Raw genomic sequence first — 21,118 nt, forward strand, 5'->3', positions numbered from 1 at the left:
TTTTTGCCACCCCAAGGAAAAAAATTTTTGGCTACCCCCCACCCCAGCCCTGGGCTCTCACTGCCTCCCCCCCGTGCCCTCCCCCCCTCCCCCGCCGCCCCAGCGCTGGGCTCTCCCCCTCACCCCACCCCACCCACACCCCCTGCTGCCCCAGCGCTGGGCTCTCCCCTCACCCCACCCGCACCCCCTGCCGCCCCAGTGCTGACTCTGCCCACTCCCCCCTTGCCTCCAGACGGTCCAGCACTAGCAGGGTCGGGGTAAGCAGCGGGGCTCCCGGGCTGCGCCTCAGCCCAGGGTCCCTCCAACCTGAGTGTCCCCCGCCAGGAGCCTGCCCGGCCCTGGTACGGGCGCTGTTCCCCCGTGGCGCGAACCGCAGCGGCCCCAGGGCGCGACACGCTGCTGCTGCCAGGGCCTGCTCTAGGCTTTTGCCGCCCGAAGCAACAACAACAAGAACAAAAAAAGATGTCCGGAATGCCGCCCTTGAAAATGTGCTGCCCCAAGCACATGCTTGGTTTGCTGGTGCCTAGAGCCGGCCCTGCATTGACCGCACCCTAGGAGCAATGAGGAAGGAAGGGAAGGAATTGTGACTCCGAGGGGTTCTCAGGGACACAGTGCTTCCAGAGGGCCTCTCGATGGGGTGGTGCAGATACACAGCCCACATCAGGATTGTGCCTAAAAATCACCTAGTCCACAGTATGTTACTTAGGTTGATGTAGGATAAGGCACAGGAACCAGATGATGGAGAATTACTACCAGTCACATGGCAATAGGAGGTGGTTCCTTTGTGAATTATATCTTGTGCTTTCCTGTTTGAAGTGCAAAATTAACTAATGCAGATTCTCCCAGTGGAGTGTTGCACACAGGGCCTGATCCTCCTCTCACTTATACAGATGTAAATCAGTGCAGTTACAGTGATGTAAAACTGGTGTAAGTGAGGTCAAAATCAGACCCTGAGTGAACATTATGGATGATATTCATGTCTGTCTGAAGGCAAAATTTAACCCTTCCTCTACCTGTCACTCAGAACAAGTAAACAGGTTCAGTTAAATTAAAATATCATCTTGAATATTTACCCATCCCTTAAATAAAACCTTTCTGAAGTTTTGTAACAGTTTGGTTAATGCTATTTGCTAACAGCTTGTTACCTGCCTACTCAGTCTGTTGGAGGGTAGTGACCAGCTCATTAACCTATTTTCCTCCTACTTGTAAGGAATGCAGTGCTGCTCCCTCCAGGTGGATTTCCTGTTCAGGGCTCACCCTGTTCCTTCATGCAGTGCAGCAAGACCTGGTACCTGGACCACTAGGCCTGCTGGTCTGTTCTCAGCAGGACCAGATTCCCAGTTAAACAAAGGGTATAAAAATTACCCCCATTTTAGGACCCAAGTGGTGTAGAGGGAGGTTTGTGTAAGTGAGAATCAGGCCTTTTAAACTTTAGTGACCCTTGGGGAAGCTTCTGCCTGATGTACAACCCGGAATTCACCAAAACCAGCAAAACCGGCAGGCTGGCCAGATCCATCCCACCTTCTCATGAGAACTGCTCTTCTCCAGTTCAGCTGCTACTGACAGATGATGGTGATGATAATCAGAGAGCAGATAAAATGTAAGCAGCATCCCTTTCCCTAAACGGATTTCTTTCATAATCTTAAATGATGGATTTAATAAGCTCATTGATTTATTTTTAGTAATTTACAAGGCAGAAAACCATGCTCTCCAAAAATGTGTTAGTATTTTTCAGTATTGCAAGGCATCCAGCTATCGTGCTGTATTCTAAGAACATCCTATAATAATTTAGTATCAGTTAGTAGCACAAAAAGCTGTGGAGTTGTTGGAAAGTAGGATGTTACCTACTGCTATTTCGTACACATCGGTTGTTTCATCCATTAAATATCTTTGTGGGAATCCTGGCCCCACTGTAGTCAATGACAAAACTCCTGTTGACTTCTGAGAAGCCAGGATTTCATCCCTTGTTTAGGAATATGCTATATGTGGTCTCTGAAGCCATTTAACTTGCATCTGAATGTATATAGCATTGATATCAGTTTTGGGGTTGTAGTGGGGCTTTTGTTTTTGTTTTTTGTTTTTATAAACCGTGTTACTGATTTTTACAGAAAACCATAAGAATGTATCATTAAACTTAATGGAAAAAACAGAATACACACATGTCCTGCAGAAGGACAATAAAATACCGTCCGTTTTCTAATGTCCCTTAGTCACAATTGCTGCCACAAGGTGTGGCAGGGAAATTGGCCACAAGTCCCACAAAAAGAGAATGAGATAGAATAAAAAAGCTGAGCCAGACTCCAAAGTAGGAAAGAACAATCTTCACGAAAATCAAGATTATAATAAGCTCACAGATAGCAATGTTAACTTCATATACACTAGTGTAGTTTGTGAAGTATCTGAACATTCTCTCTAAAGCCAACACAGCAAGTATTCAAGAACATCAAAGAAAGCAAACATGGGGGGGGGGGGGGGGGGGGAGGAAAGGGGATTAAAGTCCAAAGGTAACTAAAATCAAAATCTTTTCTGAGAAATCTGTAACCAAGACTTTATTGATTTATATGGGGCCTAATTGTGATGTCACTTATACAGGTTTTACACAGTGGGCCAGCTCCACTTATTTCTGATTTACACTGGTGTAAGTGAGTATAACAGTTCATGAATATTTTTGAGATTTAGAGTTTTCGTCCTGACTCAAGATGGGAAGAAATTTTGAACTCTAGAAAATATTCATGGGATGGGGAAAATATGTCCTGCCTGGCTCTATAAGTGAGATCAAAATCATGTTGTGGGTGTGAATTGCACTTTACAGGTGTAAAGTATGGCAAGGATCTTTCCTTAAGGTATTAACAATTTAATTGCAGCAGAAGAAATTTAGTGGAGATAGTTTATTGTCTTATGATGGGGAACATCCTTGTTTCTGGCTGGAGTCTAAGGTTCTGGGCTCACAAAGTAGCTGTTTGCTGGCTGCACCACATTGGAGGTAGCTTTCTAGTGCTTTTCTTTCCAAGCATAGGCCGATGGGAAGATTTACTGTTGCAATATCTGCCCTACCTGGTATGCTCATTCTACAAGAATAGGTTTCCCCTGAGTGGTTCTGATAATTTCCCCATGGGCTGAAAGAGGCTATACTACTACTTGAGGATGGTTTTCTGCCTTTGGCATTATTCATGCATGATTTTCAGTGAATAATTATTCTGTGGAGAATCACATTTTCCTCTAATAAAGAATGTTGCTCTGCCAAGGGGTTACAGTTTGTTTCAAAATTTTAATCTGGTTTCCCCTGTTTACTTCTGCTGCCTCCACAGTATCCAAACTGTTTTCCAAAATACTGATCCTGGCAATGTCTTGAGCAACTACACTTTTATTGTATTGTAAATTATATTTAAGAGCTAGCCCTATGATACATGATGATGCTTCCTCATACTCTGAAAAAATCCTCCCTGTGTGATTTCGTCTAGTGTTCCAAAGAGAAATGGCCAGAGGAACATTAGCTATTACCTTTGTTACAAGTTAGCTATAATCTCCTAGGCGTTATTACTTCACTGTGGAACGAGCACACAGACTTGGAGCCAGATTCTTCCACCCTTAGCAATGTTGACTTCAGTGGAGCAGCGCTGCTTTACATCAGCTGAGAGTCTAGCCCAATAGGTCTGATCACAGAGTAAGGTTACTAACCGTGGCAGAATCTGGCTCCTGCTTACTAAGGGTTTCCCCAGGCCTCTTCTGTCAGCATATTAGACGGCAAGCTCTTTGGGGCAGCATTAGCCTTTATGGTGCTGGGCACATTATTAAAATAATAATTAAGAAAAAGATTAATATGAATAAGAATGCATGAACGTTGGTGACTTAAAATCTATGGCTTTGTATTTCACAATTAGGGACTCTGTTTATAACAAGCCCAACTGAATCCCCTTATCCAAAAACCTCAAATTTTGGGGGGAGAACTGAGAAATGTGGATCAAATCCTGATCTGAATTCTGTGGCATGGGCCCCCTCTCTAACTGACAGCACTGCATCTCTCTCCATTTGCACTAGTTAGAGTCCTTTGATTTTCTCTGAAGTGCCTGTTTGAAATACTGTCGCAGTCTATTGTGGCAAAGTGCCTGATTTTAGAAATAAGCACAAATCCGTTGTGGGGCCTTTCCCAATACTTGCAAAGACACTTGATCATAAAATGTAATGAATATATTGTTAGTGTGAAGGTATTGTAGGAAAGTATTAAAAGCTGTCTTTTCCCTTCCAATTATTAGTGATTCATTGGTAAATGATATTATTCTTTCCATAAAGTGCACATTTTATTTTATTGCACTGCGCACTGAATTTATAGTGCTATATTTATTTGTTAAATTGACATTTTGGTTGCATTCTGTTTAAGTAACTGTATATTCCTATGGGGCTGATTCAAAAGAGAAAAGACTCAATCAGCTATTAGTATATTGGATCTAACGATATGTCTGCATTGGGAAAAAAGATTAAAAATAGCAGTGAAAACATGGCAACTTGGCTTTTAACTAAGGTTAGCAGCTTGAGTTAACCCCCTGGTTCTCTAACCAGCTAGCTGAGTATTCCTCCAGAATGGGGCAATCCCCAAAATGACATCAATCCAATATACCAGCTCTATGTCACACACTTCCAAGCAGTCAGGGACAGCAGACAGGACATGACTTGAGCAGTGCTGTGCTCCAGCTATCCCTGGTTGCCAAAATGACACTTTAGGTCCTGGGACAGTTGGATACAACTTAGGGCATCCCTGAGGCTCTAACAAGTCTAGCCAGCTGAAATATATCCCCAGCCAAGATCAGGGGATGTAAAGGTAGCATAAAGCTACCTCCTCTAGTTCATGGCTTCATAAATGCCAAGGCTGGAATAGTGATTGTGATCATCTAGTCTGTTCACCTGTATAATACAGGCCATAGAACTTCCCTGAAAAAATGCCTAGAGCAGATCTTTTAGAAAAACATCCAGTCTTGATTTTAAAATGGCCAGTGATGGAGAATCCACCACAACCCTTGGTAAATTGTTCTGATGGTTAATTACCCACTCTGTTAAAAATTATGCCTTATTTACCTGAATGTGTCTAGCCTCAATTTCCAGCCATTGGATCGTGTTATACCGTTCTCTACTAGACTGAAGAGCCCATTTTCAAATATTTGTTCCCCAAGTGGGTTCTTAGCAACTGTAATCAAGTCACTCCCTAACTTTTTTTGTTAAGCTAAATAGATTGAGTCTCTCACTATTACGCGTGTTTTCTAATCCTCTAATCATCCTTCTAGTTCTTCTCTGAACCCTCTCCAATTTATCAACATCCTTCTTGAATTGTGGGCACCAGAACTGGACACAGTATTCCAGCTGCAGTGACACCACTGCCAAATACAGAGGTAAAATAACCTCTTCCCTTCTACTCAAGATTCTCCTGTGTCACATTAGCCCTTTTGGCCACAGCGTTACACTGGGAGCTCATGTTCAGCTGATTATCCGCCACGATCCCCAACTCTTTTTCAGAGTCACTGCTTCCCAGGATAGAGTCCTCCATACTGTAAATATAGCCTACAGTCTTTGTTCATAATGTATACATTTACATTTAGCCATATTAAAATGCATCTTGTTTGCCTGTGCCCAGCTTACCAAATGATCTAGATTGCTTTGTATCAGTGACCTCTCTTCATTATTTACCACTCCCCCAATTTTTGTGTCATCCACAGACTTTATCAGTGATGATTTTATGTTTTCTTCCAGGTCATTGATAAAAATGTTAACAAGCAAGGGGGCAAAAACTGATCCTTGCGGGACCCTACTAAAAACATATCTGCTCAGTGATGGTTCCCATTTTGAGACAGTTAGTCAGCTTTTAATCCATTTGGTGTGTGCCATGTTAATTTTATATTGTTTGAGGTTTTTTAATCAAAAGTACCAAGTTAAACGTCTTATAGAAGTCTAAGTATAATACATCAACACTCTTACCTTTATAGCCAAACTCGTAATCTTATTAAAAAAACATATCAAGTTAGTTTGACAGGATCTATTTTCCATAAACGCATGTTGATTGGCATTAATTATATTACCTTCCTTTAATTCTTTATTAACTGAATCCCATATCAGCTGCTCCATTATCTTGCCCAGGATCGATATCAGACTCACATGTCTATAACTACCAGGTCATTCCATTTACCCTTTTTAAATATTGGCAATACATTAGCTTTCTTCCACTCTTCTGGAACTTCCCCAGTGTTCCAGGACTTAATAAAAAACAACATTAATAGTTCAGTGAGCTCCTCAGATAGCTCTTTTAAAACTCAAGGACGTCCTGATTTAAAAATATCTATCTTTAATAGCTTCCATTTAACATCTTCCTGAGATGCTAGTGGAATGGAAAGAGTGTTATCATAAGATATGATTATATCATCTGTTCTTTTTCCAAACAAAGAACAGAAATATTTATTTAACATTTCCATTTTTTCTACATTATTATTCATAATTCTATCCTTTCATCTAGTAATGGAACAATACTATTGTTAGGTTTCTTTTTGTTCCTAATATACTTAAAACCAACTTCTTATTGTCCTGAACTCTGCTGGCCTTAGATTTTCCTTGCTTCCCTTATCAATTTTCTACAATTCCTAACTTCTGATTTATATTCATTACAATCTAATTCCTTTTCCTTCCGTTTGTTATATATTATTATTTTTATTTTTTCTAGCTGCCTTCACTTCCCCTCTACAATTTTTTTTAACCAATATGGCCTTCTTTCTAGATCAGGGGTAGGCAACCTATGGCACGTGTGCCGAAGGCGGCACACGAGCTGATTTTCAGTGGCACTCACACTGCCTGGGTCCTGGCCACCAGTCTGGGGGATTCTGCATTTTAATTTAATTTTAAATGAAGTTTCTTAAACATTTTAAAAACCTTATTTACTTTACATACAACAATAGTTTAGTTATATATTATAGACTTATAGAAAGAGACCTTCTAAAAACATTAAAATGTATTACTGGCACGCGAAACTTTAAATTAGAGTGAATAAATGAAGACTCGGCACACCACCTCTGAAAGGTTGCCAACCCCTGTTCTAGATTGTAGGATTTGGGCTTTTTAGGCATCTAGGAAAGTGTTCTTAAACAATTTCCAATTATCATTTACATTTTTCTGATAAAATTCTTGCTCCCAGCTGATTTGGCTCCTAATTGTTTTCAGCTTTATGAAATTGGCCCTTTTACAGCACCAATTATATGTACCACTGGGCTGGACTTCATACTATTTGCACATTATAAATGTGATCAAGCCATGATCGCTCATACTTAAGCTACCATTAATTCTTAGTTCTGTGATCTGTTCCTCTTTATTTGTCAAGACAAGCTCTAATAAAGAATTCCCCCTTGTTGGATGCAACACCTTTTGTTAGGAAATTATCTATAATATTTAGAAATTCCAAGGATGTTTTAGTACTGGCAGCATGAGATCTTCAGCATACATCACTCATCTTGAAGTGCCCCATGATCACACAGCTTTTTTTCCCTACACATTATAGATAGGTGCATAAAGAGCCAGACATTCTGTTCCCTAGTGTCATTTGGTGGTTTGTAGCAGACACCAACTAATACCTCATGCAACAGGGTAGCTGGCCCATTCAATGAAACTGGACTCAGCTCTCCTGTTCCAGTCCAGGAGCTCCCAGTCAGGCCAGTTAAGAGGGCAGAGCAGCACCTAGGGGTTATAAGAGACCTAGTGAGAAAGAGACGTAAGGAGTCAGAGCAGACTGAGTCAGACAGGAGAAGGGCAGGAAAGGAGAACTGCCAGAGACGGGAGGTTTTTCCTGGGAGAGGTCTGAAGGCAGGAGGATCAGCAGAGGGACTTAACCACTGGCACCTCCTAACATGGAGTTACTGGGGACCCAAGAGGGAAACTGAGGCAAGGGGCCACTTGCAGGGCTGCCCTGAGACCACAAGAGGGCACCTGGAAGAAGGCCACTTTATTTGTTAGGACATTGATCCGTAAGCATTCAAGATAATCTTCCGAGTTATCAGTGACTTGGAAACAAGTAATGCCATTTTCAACATGGAGTGCCACTCCCCCTCCCCTTTTGCCTAGTCAGTCTTTCCTAAATAGATGTAACCATTGATTTTAACATTCCAGTTATGCAAATCATCCCCCCCCCCAGGTTTCCGTAATACCAACTAGATTGAATTTATGCTCATAAATGAGCAATTCCATTTCTTCTTGTTTGTTACCCTGGCTCCTAACACTGGTGCATAGACAATTAAAGAATTTCTTCTTTTCATGTCCTTTGGTTGCTTGATTAATTTTGCTCTCAACGTCTTGATTTAGTTTTAAATGAGTTGAGTCCTGGACCAAGCATAGTTTAATCAGTTCCAAGAATCAGACCCACAGAGAGAACAGCATTAAGAAGACCTCATCTAAACCTCTCCTATGAGGTCTCTGGAGAAAAAGAAAACTTAATTTATCCTCAGTACATGAGGTGACTGAATATAGGTGGGGTAACACAGTCAACCACGCTCCAGCATGAAACACTGTTGTGCTTCACTTTCTCCTGTAGAATAGTTCCCCGACTGGGGTTTTAGCCTTCCCTTGCTAGTGTGGTAACTTGTAAATGCTTGGTTTCAAGTTTTGCTCCCCAGCCAGACCTCTGTGGCAACTAAACAATCTTCCTGCCTCTTGCTGGATCACAGCTGTTTCCCCAGGCTCAGTGGTTGTTTCAGACCCCTCCCTGGACAGTTCTTTTCCAATCCTCTCCAGGCTCTCTGACTCTGTGGTCCCCTTTTCAAGGCCCGGTCAGTCCTTTTTCTGTCTATGCAGAGCTTCAGGTGGCACTGAAGAGGAACCAAGGCCTTCCCTGTCCTCTGGGTGTCAGCTCAGAAACCCAAAGGATGCAATGGTTGTCTACAGCTTTTGTATCACTTTTCCCTAGCTGGCTTTCTATTCTATTCTTATACCGCTCCATCACTGTAGTATCTGAGTGCTTTCCAGTAGTGTATTACGTAACATTACTAACCTCTGTCATGTGTGGTTTGTTCTCTCTCTCATTCTCTCTCTGGGGAAGAATTGCATGTGCAGTGTTTGCGTTTGGTAGGATTGTTTATTTAAATGTACATGCTGCTATCTTTTATATTAGAGAAGGCAAGATTGAAGACGTGCACCTTGTACTTGGAGTGGAAGGTGGTGAGGTTTTGTGAGGGGCCTTAGTTCTTATGGGAGTTCATTCCACAATCTTGAACCAGAACCTGAGAAAGCTCATAGACTTTAAGGGCAGAAGGAAACATCATGATCATCTAGTCTGACCTCCTGCATGTTTCAGGCCATAGGTACTCACCCACCCACTCCTGTAATAGATCCCTTACCTCTGGCTGAGTTACTGAAGTCATCAAATCATGATTTAAAGACTTCAAGATACAGAGAATTTGCCATTTACACTAGTTTAAATCTGCAAGTGACCCATGTCCTATGCTGCAGAGGAAGGCAAAAAAACAACAACAACCCAGAGTCTCTGCTAGTCTGACCTGGGGGAAAATTCCTTCCTGACCCCCAAATATGATGATCAGTTAAACCCTGAGCATGTTGGCAAGACCTACCAGCCAGACACCTGGGAAAGAATTCTCTGTAATAACCCTAAGCCCCCCACCTCTAGTGTCCCATCATCAGCCTTTGGAGGTATTGCTGCTAGCAGTTGCAGATCAGCTACATGCCATCGTAGGCAGTCGCATCATACCATCTCTTCCATAAACTTCTCAAGCTCAGTCTTGAAGCCAGTTTTTTGCCCCCACTGCTCTCCTTGCAAAGCTGTTCCAGAACTTCACTCCTCTAGTGGTTAGAAATCATCATTTAATTTCAAACCTAAACTTGTTGATGGCCAGTATATATCCATTTGTTCTTGTGTCCGCATTGGTGCTTAACTTTAATAACTCCTCTACTTTCCTGGTATTTATCCCTCTGATGTATTTCTAGAGAGCAATCATATCTCCCCTCTGTCTTCTTTTGGTAAGGCTAAACAAGTCAAGCTCTTTGACTCTCCTCTCATAAGTTAGGTTTTCCATTCAATTCCATCATCCTAGTCGCCCTTCTCTGCCCCTGTTCCAGTTTGAATTAATCTTTCTTAAACATGGGAATTGCACATACTATTCCAGATGAGGTCTCATCAGTACCTTGTATAATTGTACTAACACTTCCCTATCTCTATTGGAAATACCTTGCCTCATGCATCCTAGGACTACATTAGCCTTTTTCACGGTCACATCACATTGGTGGATCATAGTCATCCTGTGATCAAACAATACACCCAGGTCTTTCTCATCCTCTGTCATTTCCACTGATAGATCCCCAGTTTATAGCAAAAATTCTTGTTGTTAGTCCCTAAGTGCATGACCTTGCACTATTACATTTCATCCCATTTCTATTACTCCAGTTTTCAAGGTTGTCCAGATCTTCTTATATGATATTCTGGTCCTGCTCCATATTGGCAATAGCTCCTAAATTTGTGTCATCCACAAGTTTTATTAGCACACTCCCACTTTTAATGCCAAGGTCATTAATAAAAATATTAAAATAAGATTAGTCCCAAAACCAATCCCAGAGGAAGTTCACTGGTAACCTCCCTCCAGCCTGATAGTTCACCTTTCAGTATGACCCATTGTAGTCTCCCCTTTAATCATCTCCTTATCCAACTTTCAATTCTCATATTGATCCCCATCTTCTCCAATTTAACTAATAATTTCCCATGTGGACCTGAACTCAACTGCCTTACTGAAATCCAGGTAGATTAGATCTACTGCATTTCCTTTGTCTAAAAAATCAGTTATCTTCTCAAAGAAGGAGATCGGTTGGTCTGGCATGATCTACCTTTTGTAAAACCATGTTGTATTTTATCCCAATTACCATTTACCTCTATGTCCTCAACTACTTTCTCTTTCAAATTTGTTCCAAGGCCTTGCATACAACTGAGGTCAAACTCACAGGCCTGTAGTTTCCTGGATCACTTTTTTCCTATCTCCTACTCAGACAAACTTCATCTATGTGGTGGAAAGTTCCATTGTGCCTGAGGAGTGGAGTTGTTGGTTCATCCCAGATCTTTAGGTGATGATTTAGATATGCTTGGCCTAGGCTATTGAGCACCTGGAAGATAAAGACCAAGACCTCCAACTTGACTGGATATTTTACAGGAAGTCCATATGGAGATTGTGCCATGTAGTCTTTATACACAGTAGGTTGCAGGGCTGCTACTAACAGGTCAGGCTTCTGTGCCACATTTGGACTAGCTATAGAGCTTCCTTCCTGTAGAGAGATACAAGAGATGTTGTCTTCAATATACTTTAATGCACTGGTTTTTGACCTTTTTCATTTGCAGACCACTAAAAAATTTCAAATGGCGATGCAGACCTATTTGGAAATCTTAGGCCTGGTCTACACTAGGCTTTTATGTCGAATTTAGCGCCGTTATATCGAATTAACCCTGCACCCGTCCACACCACGAAGCTATTTAGTTCGACATAGAGCTCTCTTTAAATCGATTTCTGTAATCCTCCCCAACGAGGGGAGTAGCGCTAAATTCGACATGGCCATGTCGAATTAGGGTAGGTGTGGATGGAAATCGACGCTAATAGCTCCGGGAGCTATCCCACAGTGCACCACTCTGTTGACGCTCTGGACAGCAGTCTGAGCTCGGATGCTCTGACCAGCCACACCCCGGGAAAATTTGAATTCCTTTTCCTGTCTGGGCAGTTTGAATCGCAGTTTCTGTTTTGACACCGTGGCGAGCTCAGCAGCAGTGGCAACGATGCAGAGCTCTCCAGCAGAGATGGCCGTGCAATCTAATAGAAAGAGGGCCCCAGCATGGACGGATCGGGAAGTCTTGGATCTCATCGCTGTGTGGGGAGATGAGTCCGTGCTTTCCGAGCTGCGCTCCAAAAGACGGAATGCAAAGACCTATGAAAAGATCTCTAAAGCCATGGCAGAGAGAGGATACAGCCGGGATGCAACGCAGTGCCGCGTGAAAATTAAGGAGCTGAGACAAGGCTACCAGAAGACCAAAGAGGCAAACGGACGCTCCGGATCCCAGCCCCACACATCCCGTTTCTACGAGGCACTGCATTCCATCCTAGGTGCGGCCGCCACCACTACCCCACCCCTGACCGTGGACTCTGAGGATGGGATATTGTCCGCGGCCGGTTCCTCAGCGGACGGGGAAGAGGAGGAAGGAGATGAGGAGGACGAGGCAGTCGACAGCGCTTACAACGCTGATTTGCCCGACAGCCAGGAGCTCTTCATCACCCTCACAGAGATCCCCTACCAACCCTCCCCAGCCGTTATCCCAGACACAGATTCAGGGAAAGGATCAAGCAGTAAGTGTTTTAAATATCTAAACATTTATTTATAACATAACTGGCATATTTAAAATATTAACAATAGCTAAAGTGCTTTCAAACATGTAAACATTTTTTTAAAACAGAACAGGAAGATTTAAAATATTAACAGTGGGTAAAGTGCTTCAAAACATGTAAACAGGAAAGTCCAACAAAACGGGAATCTGTGCAAAGTGTATCATGATTAGTCTGTCTTTGGGCGCTTCAATATATAGTCTATTTTCAAAAAATTTCACAATGTCCGCTTCATGATTATACTGCCCCAAACGCTGCACTCTTTTGTCCCTCCAAGGGCACCTAAGCCAAAAACTGGTCAATGTATCCGGGGATAGAGGCGACATCCTCCGGGGAGAACTCCTCATAGGCCTCCTGCAGGTGTTTTTCAAGCCTCATGAGCAGGTTCCTGGGCAGGGAGAGCTTATTAGGCCCCCCGTGGTATGAGACGTTTCCCTGCCACAACGCCAGCAGGTACTCGGGGATCATGGCCTTGCAGAGCATTGCAGCAAATGGCCCCGGTTTCTGCAGGCTGTCACGAAGCATCCGCTCCTTCTGGCTCTCCGAGACCTTCAGGAGGGTGATGTCTGGCATGACTCCCTGCTGTGAATTAGGTAGGGGAAAGTTAGTATTGGGACTGCTTGCCCGTCCCTTTACAGAACTGCAACCGCCGGTTTACAGCCACGCGGTTTACAGCCGCGAGGGGGTGGGACAGGGCCAGAGTTCATGCTTGCAGGATTGCTGCCAGCAGAGACTCGCATTGCTTTCTATGTGAAAGGAGGCCAGTGCCACTCTTAAAGTTTTAAGCAGCCACAAGTCTACGGCTTACCATGTTTGCCATCTAGACAAAGTCCGGTGTCCTGCCCTGCTCCTCAGCTCGCCACAGCAAGACCGCAGGCACTGTAGGCGAGGGCCGAAAATTCGACCTTGTCCTCAGTGCGCGTGTGATAGGTGCTCTGCATGGTCTTGTTGAAAGACTATGTTCTCTGTTCACAGATACATTGATCTGTCTCAGGAATTCACTCCCTTTTTCCAATTCCCACAGCCCCATCTGCCCAGAGGCTAGCGCACATTAGGAGGAGGAAGAAGAGGACACGGGAAGACATGTTTGCTGAACTAATGGGATGCTCCCGAGCACAGGCAGCCCAGCAGACACAGTGGAGGGAGAACTTGTCCCAAATGCACCAGGCAAACATTGAACGGGAGGAGAGGTGGCGACAGGAGGACTGGCAGGCTACTCAAACGCTGCTTGGACTAATGAGGGAGCAAACGGACACGCTCCGCCGCCTTGTGGATGTTCTGCAGGACCGGAGGCAGGAGGAGAGAGCCCCGCTGCAGTCTCTCTCTAACTGCCCTGCCCCGCCACCAAGTCCCATACCCTCCTCACCCAAAGTCCAAACACGGAGGGGCGGAAGGGGCCGTGAAAAATTTCACTCCACCCCTGCGGACTGCTCTACCACTAGAAGGCTCTCATTCCCCAAAATTTGAAAAGTCCTTTCCTACCCGCCTCACACAAGACCCCGTCCAAGTTTCACCCCCCCCGTTCCATGTGCGGTTGTTAATAAAAAATACGTTTCTGTTCATTACTGTTTCCATCCTCTTCTTTTGGAGGAGAGTCTGTCTGAAGGGGGGGGGAAGGGGCTTGGTAATTGGACAGGACAGTCACCTTTAGCAGGGGGCAGGTCCAGCAGCAGGGCACATATACAGTGCAGTGACTAGTTATCCTGGTCAGTCTGGGAGGTGGTTTTCATGTTCTGTGTGGTGGGGGGGGGTGTTGCTCTGTGACTTTGTGGCGGGGGAGGGCAGTTACAGATCTTATGCAGCGGTCCTTACCCTGGATCACAGAGCCGCGCAGCAGGGGATCTGTAACCCTCCTCCCCCTGCAAGACAGTCACATAGCCGACACATACACGCAGTCCCGGCCAGGAGGGCTGGCAGGCTCCGTTGAAACAACCAGTCTACCACTGCGGAGCCTGTCATTCCTGGAGTTTAGAAGCATCATTTGCATCACAACACTAAACCCGCCCCCCGCCACAGTCTGCGTCCCAGGTTTAAAACATTCTCGCGAAAACAGTAATAAAGACAACGGTGTCCATTAACAAAACAGAACAGATTTTATTTTTTGGGAAGGGGGTGAAGGGGGTATGTAACTGGAGAGGATAGTCAACGGCAACTGGGTAAAGAAACGGGGGCAAGTTCAGCTTCTGTGTCCACAAACTTAAAAGTCACTGGGTACCCTGCTCAGCCTTGAAACTGGCTTTCAAAGCCTCCCGGATGCACAGCGCGTCCCGCTGGGCTCTTCTAATCGCCCGGCTGTCTGGCTGGGCGTAATCAGCAGCCAGGCTATTTGCCTCAACCTCCCACCCCGCCATAAAGGTCTCCCCCTTGCTCTCACAGAGATTGTGGAGCACACAGCAAGCTGCAATAACGATGGGGATATTGGTTTCGCTGAGATCACAGCGAGTCAGTAAGCTTCTCCATCTCCCCTTGAGACGGCCAAAAGCACACTCCACCACCATTCTGCACTTGCTCAGCCGGTAGTTGAAGAGTTCTTGTGCAGTGTCCAGGGCGCCAGTATAGGGCTTCATGAGCCAGGGCATTAGCGGGTAGGCTGGGTCCCCGAGGATCACTGTAGGCATCTCCACATCCCCAACAGTTATCTTGTGGTCCGGGAAGTAAATGCCTTCCTGCAGCCGTCTAAACAGACCAGAGTTCCTGAACACGCGAGCGTCATGAACCTTGCCCGGCCATCCGACGTTGATGTTTGTAAAACGTCCCCGATGGTCCACCAGTGCTTGCAGCATCATTGAAAAGTAGCCCTTTCTATTGATGTACTGGCTGGCCTGGTGGCCCGGTCCCAGGATAGGGATGTGAGTCCCATCTATAGCCCCACCGCAGTTTGGGAATCCCATCGCAGCGAAGCCATCTATGATGGCCTGCGCATTTCCCAGGGTCACTACCTTTGACAGCAGTACCTTGACGATTGCCTTGGCTACTTGCAGGACAACAACCCCCACGGTAGATTTGCCCACGCCAAAGTGGTTCGCGACTGACCGGTAGCTGTCCGGCGTTGCAAGCTTCCAGAGGGCTATGGCCACTCGCTTCTGGACAGTCAGGGCTGCTCGCATGCGGGTGTCCTTGCGCTTCAGGGCAGGGGACAGCAACTCACAAAGTTCCAGGAAAGTCCCCTTCCGCATGCGAAAGTTTCGCAGCCACTGGGATTCATCCCAGACCTGAAGCACTATGCGGTCCCACCAGTCCGTGCTTGTTTCCCGGGCCCAGAATCGCCGTTCAACAAAATCCACATGCCCCATTGCCACCGTGATGTCCTGGGCGCTGGGGCTCGTGGTTTCTGACAGCTCTGTGCTTCTCTCCGACTTCAGGCCCTCACGGCGGTGCCGTAGCCTCCTCCCCTGATTTCTCTGCATCTGCCTCTGGGAAAGGTGTATGATAAGGTGCGAGGCGTTGAGAACGGCCACAACTGCAGCGATGGTCGCAGCGGGATCCATGATCGCAGTGCTGTGGCGTCCACGCTGTCACTGATCAAAAAGTGCGTGAACTGATTTCCCGCCGGCGCTTTCAGGGAGGGAGGGAGGGCGGTAGTGACTGACGGATGACGACAGTTACCCAAAAGCACCCTCGCCACATTTTTTTACCCAGAAGGCATTGGCGGATCGACCCAGAATTCCAATGGGCAGCGGGGACTGCGGGAACTGTGGGATAGCTGCCCACAGTGCACTGCTTCCAATGTCGACGCTTTCCCTGGTAGTGTGGACTGACAAAGTCGAATTACTGTCCTTAGTGTAGACACATACGTTCGACTTTCTAATATCGATTGCACATATTCGATTTAACTAAAATCGAACTACTCTCGTAGTGTAGACATACCCATAGATATAGTCTGTGGACCACCAGGGGTCCACGGACCACAGGTTGAAAACCACTGCTTTAATGCACTTTCAGCTATAGCTGTTACCAGCTCAGGTAAGGTATGTTACACATGGTGCCACCTACTGTCTGAACATTATAATACAGATACATCTTATCTCAACCTTTAAGTTTTTCATTCATATAATTTGCTAATTTTATACTATCATATGATCTTTAAATTTTAATCTGTATCAGTCTAAGTGTCTCTAAATTATACTGTTTTTCTAATTATGTGACTCAAACACATAACAACTTGGTCATTTTTCTGTCCATGAACTGCAACAACTGTTTCTGGTCAGTTTGGAACTTTTGAGTCATCATCGTCAGGCTCTCCATCCTACATCTGTAGCATTTGCTCTGTTGATTGTTCATTCTGAGGAATAAACTGTAGATGTCAGCACTTTCTATTGAACTCTCCACTGTTGGTCTTGATCACATGATATGGGTGATGAATTCTTTTTCTTTACAACAGCTGGGTTCTCCTTTTTCTTCATCCAGTTTGACACAAATGTAGTCACCAGGTTCTAGATCTGGCAGTTCTCTAACTGAGTGATGTCTGTTATAAAAGTGTTCATAAGCTTTTTTTGCCTTTTTTTTATCTGATTTGGCTACTCTCTTCATGTCTGGCCACTTTGGAGATAGCTACATTTCCAAACTTGTAACAGTAGTTCTGAGTTGTCTTCCTATCAGGATTTGTGCTGGACTATATCCAGTAGCCACTATCCATGCTGATGTGTAGCTTGGAAGAGCAGGAATGGATCTTCCTGCTGTAGGAGTTTCTTGGCTGTCTGTACAGCTCTCTCATTCTCTCCATTCTCTTGTGGATAATGTGGACTGCTAGTAATATGATCAAAATCATATTTTGTTTGGAATGACTTAAATTCCACTGTGGAGTCTGCGTACCTCAAAAAATAGCCTACAATGATCAGATAATGATGTCCTCTGAATTCACATAAGGCTGCAGATAGTTTCTTCCAATGTCTGTCTGGTAGAGGCGTTGCTATCAAAGGTTCTTTGTGTTGTGTTGGTCTGTTAGTTCTGCAATGTTCTCATGCAGTTACTTTATTCTTTATGTCCTTGGTGATGCCCAGCCACCACACTGACTGGTTGGCCCATTCATTGCATTTAGTTAGTCCTGGGAGTCCTTCATGGATGGAGGTTTAGGATTCTCCTCTCATTGTGTTCGGAATAATGATGCAGTTGCCCTTAGTTATGAGTCCATTTGACTCACTTAATTGTCCATATACCACAAAATAATCTCTTGTCACTTCCTTAGTGTCCTTTGGATACTTGGACCAGCTGGCCCTAATGAAAATTAGAACTTTTTAAAGTTGCATTTCTGTGGGGGTTGCTTGTTATAGCTGGTGTAGTCTCTTTTCAGACACTGGTCTGTATGCCTCCACAGCATCCATGTAAGCTACATCATCTTCAAGCTCATGGGTAGTTGAGTGTGATGCTGAGCTCGATGACAGAGTTTCTGCTACTATTAGATTTTTTTCCAGGAACATATTTAGTAATTGGGTTAAATCTCATTAACCTCATCAAAAGATATTGGCATCTCACCAGTGCTTGCCCCGGGTCTTTTCCATTGATTAGGGTTACAAACGGTTTATGGTCTGTTACCAGTGTAAATGAATCCAGTCTACACAGATATCTGTACAAGTTCTCACATGCCCATATACTTGCCAGGCACGCCTTTTCAATCTGTGCATATAATTTTTCTGCTTCTGTGAGTGTGCGAGAGCAAAATGCAACAGGATTCCACTGAAATCCAATGTACCACTTTGCCATAGCTGCTTACATCCACACAGACCATTGTGGGTTTGTTCACATCATAGTAGTTGAGAATTGGAGCAGCTGAGATAATGACTCTTACCTTTTTTGAAGGCAATTTCTTGATTTGGTCCCCTAGCCAAGATGTGTTGGACTTTAACACTTCACTGAGTGGTTTTGTGACTGTAGAAAGATCTTGTAGGTATCAACCAAAGTAATTTACCATCTGCAGTACGTGTCACAGTTTTGATAGATTTGTTTGGTACAGTCAATTCTCAAATTGCTTTTAGTTTTTCAGGGTGAGGACTGATTCCATCTTTGTTTATTGTCTGTCCCAAAAACTTAATCTGATGTAAGCAGAAAATGCACATTTCCTTGTTTAGCTTTAGTCCGGATTGACTGATTAAGCTTAGGACTTTGTTGAGGGTTTTGTTGTGTTCTTCCATCAATGACCCATATATCAAAATATCGTCTATGAAAACTAAACTCCATTTGTGTTCATTAACAGCTCTCCCATCTTTCTTTGGAAAATTTCAGGTGCACTGGTAATTCCAAAAGGTAATCTTTGAAAGCAAAATCTTCCAAAGGGTATGATAAATGTAGTCAATTTAGCACTCTCTTTGGTGCCAGAATGCTCTCGAAGCATCCAGCGTGGAGTATACTGTAGCTCCTTTCGTGTTGGGAAGGAATTTATCCAGTGTTGGGAGGATATATTTTTCTCTCACAGCTGTTTCATTAGGCCTTTTAAGATTCATACAGGTTTGTATTTTTCCATTTTTCATTATAACCAGAACCATGTTGTTGGCTCAGAGATTTTCTCAATTATGCCAATCATTGGCAAAATCTGTTCCTTTCTCTTTTACTAGGCATTCACTTTGTGAAGCAAAGGGATAGGAATCCTGAGAGTTATATTGCCTGTTAAGGTTATTTGTATTGTATTTGTATTATTTGTAAGGTTATTAAAAAGTCCAGTGTCACCAAATATTCCATTTGATTTCTTCCACTATTCTCACTAGGCCAATCATGGCTATTACTCTTTGGCTGAGAATGTTGGTGGTCTTTGATCCTTTGATCACATACACTCTGAATGCAAAGCTTTTGTCTTTGTAATTAGTGCATGCAGTGACCTGGTCCATGCAGTTCAGAATACATCCGTAGATAGTTGGGACTGTGTCAAGTGACTTCCGCTCTGGGAGGGGTTGAAGATGATGATATGTCAGTTCTGATATGACTCAGCTCCTGAATCAATTTTAAAGTCAATAGACTTTCCATGAATATTCAGTTTAACTCTCCAGGCAGGCTCTCCGTCATCCCATATGATAGATCCCAGAAACAATGGTTCTTGATTATCTGCAGTAATCAGTACCCTGACTGCCATAGTGCGGCAAATAGCAAAATGTCCATATTTTGTGCATTTACTACTTCTTGCACCTTTGGCTCAACACTTATCTCTTGGACTATGAATTTTTCCACTTCTTGTGTATTTAGTCTGAAAGGTTTTGCAGTTAGCCTGGGACTTGTCCCTCAATGCCTCAGGGGTTTTATTATAATTACTTTTAGCAATCATGCTGTGTCTGTTTACTGCTTCTAAACTAGTTTCTGTTTTTTAAGGTTTTTCAAGTTGCTCTGGCCTTTTCTTTTGCTGCTTCAGTAGCTCAATCTGCTTTGTTATCTGGGTAGCTGTGTGTTGGGTTAAACCTGTTTTTAATTTTAGCTGCTTTGAAATACTTTTGTCTGTAAACCCAATAACCAATCTATCTCTCATATTTTCAAATTTTATAGTCCTCAAATCACAGTTCTTATAAAAGCTTCAACAGATTCCCCTGGTTCTTGAATTCTCTGTGAAAACATGCCCTTTCATAAACCACATTTCTCCGACGTATGAAATATATATCAAAAATAGCCAGAACTCTTCCAGAGTCACCTTTGTGATTGTTGTTGGTAAAGGCAAAGGATTTAAAGATATGCTCTACCTGCTTCCCCATAGCATGAAAATTAAATACAATACCAATATTTCTCCAGTTTCCTAATGGAGTTTCAATAGAAATGCAAAATGCTGCTTCCAGTCTGTCCATTCTGAAGGTCTGTCAAAGTGAAGGTCTCTGGAGCATTGAAGAGGGGCATATTGATGAGATCAATCCTACAACCTTTATTGCTTTTTTCTTTTCTTTGGTTTGCAACCTTTGTTACTGTCCCCTTCTGTTTCTGTTATCCTCTGGTACTAGTTAGGCTACCTTTACTTCTGACACCATGTCATGCACTCCTTGTGCATTGTAGATTGCAGGGCTGCTACTAGCAGGTCAGCCTTCTGTACCAGATTTGGACTGGCTACAGAGCTTCCATCGTGGAGAGAGATACAAGAGATGTGTTGCCATTAAGATACTTTAATGCACTTACAGGTATGACTGTTAACCAGCTCAGGTAAAGTATTTTACACATGTTATAATACAGTTTAGCATTCCATCGCAGAGTGGAAGACAATTTTGATGTACTTGTGATAGCCTTTGTTGCTGAGGAAATGCACGACAGTGTTCAGTGGTAGCTGGAGTTTCCTAAGGGCTGATGGCTTCATGTCCAGATATATTGCATTGCTGTAGTCAAGATGGGAGGTGACAAAGGTATGTATAACTGAGGCCCAGATGAGATGCAGTCTACTAGCAAACTGGAGATGATAGAAAGCATTACTTGCAGATGCTGCTATGTGAGAGCTTAGCATCAGTGAGGAATCCATGAGTGCTCCCAAATTATGGACTGAATTGACCCAACTGTGGGTGTATGCCTTCAACCAAAGGAGATTGAAGAGTTTGTAGCCAAGATGCAAAATATATTTCTCTGCCCACCAACATCACCTCTGTCTGTCTCAAGTTCAGCTTCAACCAGCTGTTCTTAAGCCACAAGATGATCTTGTTCAAGCATTGGGCTATGTTGATGGCCATGGCATGGTCATATGTGCTGAAAGAATAGGTAGAGTTGTGTGTGTTATCCTACCTGGCCTGACCCCTTCTAGGCTTCTGTACAGCCTATCTTATCTGCTCTTTCAGGTAAGGTCC

The 21,118-nt window shown here is 43.9% G+C and overlaps 1 protein-coding gene across 1 annotated transcript in view; it reads left to right on the forward strand.

Annotated features, from left to right (window-relative positions):
- LOC112107192 (lipoxygenase homology domain-containing protein 1) overlaps positions 1-21,118 on the forward strand; it is a 198,931-nt gene that overhangs the window by 87,877 nt on the left and 89,936 nt on the right. The window lies entirely within an intron of this gene.

This window comes from Terrapene carolina, unplaced genomic scaffold (genome assembly GCF_002925995.2).
Source record: "Terrapene carolina triunguis isolate 2854851 unplaced genomic scaffold, T_m_triunguis-2.0 Scaffold58, whole genome shotgun sequence".
NCBI lineage: Eukaryota > Metazoa > Chordata > Testudines > Emydidae > Terrapene > Terrapene triunguis.